Consider the following 4,669-nt stretch of genomic DNA (forward strand, 5'->3'; position numbering starts at 1 on the left):
TCAGGAGGAATGCCAGGGGCTCTACCTTCACTTCCTGGAAAGATCTAAATTGTTACTGCTCTTTGAGCTGTCTTGGTGGGAGAAATTTGAAATTCAGTAGTGTTTGAACTGCTGATTATTTGAATTTTTTTTTTTAACTTTGGCACATTGATCTATCTAAACCTGGGGGAGAGAATTCTCCCCACATTGTCTCATGGAAAGACTCAACTTGCAACTGTGCCCTCCATGCTTTCCTGACTTGCTTCTGTCTTCACTCTGATATCAGAGTGCAGCCACGCAGATGGTTATTCCAGCTCTGGCCACCCCACTCCTTTCACCAAATTGCTCCTAACTGGAAGATCTCACTTTCCCCTTGTGGGGTAGGAACCGATGCCAGTGGGAGGGATGTGCCCCTGACTATTAATGACTGCTTTTTTTTTTTTTTTTTTTAAGAATAGAGCTATTGGGGAGGGACATGCACACAATGTGAAACAGACAAAATGCATTACACCTGTAGTGTAAAGTGGCCACTATGAATTCCTATGTATAAGAGGAGGGAGGCTGCAGCTTCAGCCACAGAATGGGGACTATGGAAGACAGCGCAGGGGCTGATTTTCTCTGCGTATTTTGGCTGTTAGACCTGGGTGTGTGGGTTTAAAAAACCAGAAGTTAGTGCTCACTTTTTTTTTTTTTTTTTTTTGAGACGGAGTTTCACTCATGTTACCCAGGCTGGAGTGCAATGGCGTGATCTCGGCTCACCGCAACCTCCGCCTCCTGGGTTCAGGCAATTCTCCTGCCTCAGCCTCCTGAGTAGCTGGGATTACAGGCACGTGCCACCATGCCCAGCTAATTTTTTGTAGTTTTAGTAGAGACGGGGTTTCACCATGTTGACCAGGATGGTCTCGATCTCTTGACCTCGTGATCCACCCGCCTCGGCCTCCCAAAGTGCTGGGATTACAGGCTTGAGCCACCGCGCCCGGCCGAGTGCTCACTTTTTGTATTTAAATATTAAAAATGATTCCAACTGAAAAAAAAAAAAAGAAAAAAGAAATGCTGCAGTTGTCCCCCAGCTGGCGAAGAGGCACTGCCCTGAGCCGTCCAATCCCCTACCCTGCCTTGTCTTCCTGGAGCCCTCCCACCATCAGCTCTGAGGCTCTGTCTGTCTGTCCTGCCTGTCAGGAACCTGCACCTCTCGGGGAGCAGGCATGGAAGCTTGGAATCCTTTCACTTTGAACTCGAGCTTCTGCTGCAGGCCCACCATCACTTAACCTAACCTGTAGGTCCCGATGACTCTCAGGATTCAGAATCTGCCAGATTTCACAAAGGAAATATGGTGCATAAAATGTATGATAAGGAAAACCACAGTGGGGGGTGTGGTCTTGGCACCTGTCATCATGGACTCAGTCATATTAGTATTGCTGCAGTGAAACGTATGAATATTCACACTAAACGGAACATATAAAAAGTATAAATAACTTCATGTTAGGTTTTGCATGTAAGTGAATTATGAAGAACTTTTGGTTTCCAGAGCTTTCTGGGGTTTGAAATTATTAGATAAGGAATTAAACAGTACTATAGAGCCTTTTAAGGGTGATTTTTGTATTACTTGATGCCAGAGAACTTGTGTGGAAGGGCTGGGTTAGAGTGACAGAGGCCTGAAAGTGGTGGCAGATGAGCAACAGCTCCAGAGAGCCCCAAGAAGGCTTTGATTTGAGCAGGGCTGTGACCATCCGGCCAACAGAAGGATGCCATAGTCCCAAGGAGCTCCTTGTGACTGGGCCTGGTGCTAGACAGGGCTCAAGGTAGCACCAAAGTGGGCAGTAGGCCTTTGAAACCCTGGCTGGACAGAGCCATGCTCTTCAGGCAGGATGCCACCTCCTTATCGAGGCTTGGGGTCTTAGGGCAGCTGGAGGGTTGGCATCCCTGATAATAGCTACAGGGACAAGACCTTTTTGTTTTGTGCTTTGGCTCAGCTCAGCCCCACTGCACGTCCTGGCTGCTCCTGCCAGCTCAAGGTTATCTCCCTGGGGATATACTGCCTGGGGCTTGGCATGTACTCACCCCTGCGATCTTGCCCCTGCTGCAGCCACTATCAAAGGTTCAGAGTCTCCGGGACCACTCAACTTAAGGAAAGAACTTGTATTTATGCAGTACCCATTAGCTGCTGGGCATGCAGCTGAGCCTTGGGGACTTTGTTCTCAGTATTTTCTCACTTCTCCCCCTGCACAAGTCTTAGCATCCCTCACACTTCACTTCTGCCACAAATCATGGCCATTGCCCTCCCTGTGAATGCCTGCAGCATTTACTGCCCTGGCATTCCTTGGCTCAGAATTACTCGTGACCTTTCTTGTATCTTTATGTTTTGTTGCTTCAATTGCTATTTGAATGCTCTGTGTTTTGAACCAGTTAGGGCTGAAATTGAGGGTCTGGATCTGGGTCCAAGCTGTCCTGCTAGTGGGTACCTGCCCCTCCTTTCCTGAACATCTTTGGAACCTAGGAGTGACCCCAGAGGAGGACTACAAAGTCCTTCTTCAAATGAGAGGTTGAAAGTGGTACCTGGGGTCTCTAAACATTTGCACTGAGCATTCCTAAATGACAGGGAGATTTACAGTTTGAGTGCCTTCCCATTACAAAGACTGTTAAAGTGACTTGGGGAAGTTTCTCTCCCTTTCTTTCTCTTCTTTCTCTTTCTTTCTTTTCTTTCTTTCTTTCTCTTCTTTCTCTTCTTTTGATGGAGTCTCACTCTGTCTCCCAGGCTGGAGTGCACTGACACAATCTCGGCTCACTGCAAACTCCACCTCCCACCTTCAAGCAATTCTCTGCCTTAGCCTCCTGAGTAGCTGGGATTACAGGTGCCAGCCACTCTACCTGCCTAATTTTTGTATTTTTTTTTTTTTTTTTTTGAGATGCAGTTTCACTCTTGTTACCCAGGCTGGAGTGCAATGGTGCGATCTCGGCTCACCGCAACCTCTGCCTCCTGGGTTCAAGCAATTCTCCTGCCTCAACCTTCTGAGTAGCTGGGACTACAGGCATGCGCCACCATGCCCAGCTAATTTTTGTATTTTTAGTAGAGACGGGGTTTCACCATGTTGACCAGGATGGTCTCGATCTCTTGACCTCGTGATCCACCCGCCTCGGCTTCCCAAAGTGCTGGGATTACAGGCTTGAGCCACCACACCTGACTAATTTTTGTACTTTTAGAAGAGACAGAGTTTCAACATCTTGGCCAGGCTGGTTTTGAACTCATGACCTTGTGATCCACCCACCTCATCCTCCCAAAGTTCTGGGATTGCAGGTGTGAGCCACTGCACCTGGTCGGGAAAGTTTCTTTAAAAAGAAAAAAATTAAGATGAGATTTTTTTCTTTTTTTCCTTAAAAAAGAAAAAAAAGGCCGGGTGAGGTGGCTCACGCCTGTAATCCCAGCACTTTGGGAAACTGAGGCAGGTGGATCATTTGAGGTCAGGTGTTCCAGACCAGCCTGGCCAATGTGGTGAAATCCCGTCTCTACTAAAAATACGAAAATTAGCTGGACCTGGTGGTGCCTGCCAGCAATCCCAGCTACTTGAGTGGCTGAGGCAGGAGAATCGCTTGAATCTGGAAGGTGGAGGTTGCAGTGAGCTGAGAAGCCAAGATCACACCACTGCACTCCAGCCTGGGTGGCAGAGTGAGACACTGTCTCAAAAAACAAAAAAATTCTGGGCTTTCTCAAAGCTGGAGGTGTGTATGCAGCAAGGTTGAGGAAGTTCAATCATTCATTCTCCCACTAGGTTCTGTTTCCTGGGACAAAGAGGACCTGCAAAGGGAGTGAAAGGACTGCTGGCATCTTGAAATATTCTTCTACTCTCCTTAGTCCTCTTTTCCTTGGATGGGGCATGCAGAGGCTCATCTTGGTCAGTTATTTGCTCATTTATTTGTCCATTCATTTGCTCATTCATTCAAAAGCTAGTATGAGAAGATTGTTTTTATTATTTTTATTATTTATTTATTTATTTATTTATTTTAGAGACAGCGTTTCACCATGTTGGCCAGGCTGGTCTCAAACTCCCGACCTCAGGTGATTCGCTCACCTCAGCTTCCCAAAGTGCTGGAATTACAGGCATGAGCCACCATGCCTGGCTGAGAAGATTGTTAAATTTCAAACTTCTGCTTGCCAGAATTAAACCATTTTAAATCAACCATGGTGGCAGTATTTACACCTTGGATACTGGCAAACACTATAGGTCATTAAATAAAATAAGATGTTATTTTACTTAACAAAAATTACATTAAAAAATTTTTGTCAGGCCGGGCGCGGTGGCTCAAGCCTGTAATCCCAGCACTTTGGGAGGCCGAGGCGGGTGGATCACGAGGTCAAGAGATCGAGACCATCCTGGTCAACATGGTGAAACCCCGTCTCTACTAAAAATACAAAAACATTAGCTGGGCATGGTGGTGCGTGCCTGTAATCCCAGCTACTCAGGAGGCTGAGGCAGGAGAATTGCCTGAACCCAGGAGGCGGAGGTTGCGGTGAGCCGAGATCGCGCCATTGCACTCCAGCCTGGGTAACAAGAGTGAAACTCCGTCTCAAAAAAAGCTTCAAAAAAAAAAAAAAAAAATTAACAACAACCTGCTGTTTATGTGTTGGAACTGTGTTATGTACCAGGACACAAGAGTGAACAAGATAGTCCAGTCTCTGCCCAAAGGGAGCACT

The 4,669-nt window shown here is 46.8% G+C and overlaps 1 long non-coding RNA gene across 3 annotated transcripts in view; it reads left to right on the top strand.

Annotated features, from left to right (window-relative positions):
• LOC116561220 overlaps positions 1 to 4,254 on the top strand; it is a 20,075-nt gene extending 15,821 nt beyond the window's left edge. For 2 of the 3 annotated variants that reach the window (XR_004273344.1, XR_004273341.1), the window contains exon 4: positions 3,983 to 4,254. This is a non-coding gene — a long non-coding RNA (uncharacterized LOC116561220). Of the gene's footprint in view, positions 1 to 3,746; positions 3,930 to 3,982 lie in introns of those variants that run through there. The other variant, XR_004273343.1, reaches the window with a different exon arrangement.
• Positions 4,255 to 4,669: the final 415 nt, after the last annotated feature.

This window comes from Sapajus apella, unplaced genomic scaffold, assembly GCF_009761245.1.
Source record: "Sapajus apella isolate SASKATOON/1434 unplaced genomic scaffold, GSC_monkey_1.0 scaffold2, whole genome shotgun sequence".
Taxonomy (NCBI): domain Eukaryota; kingdom Metazoa; phylum Chordata; class Mammalia; order Primates; family Cebidae; genus Sapajus; species Sapajus apella.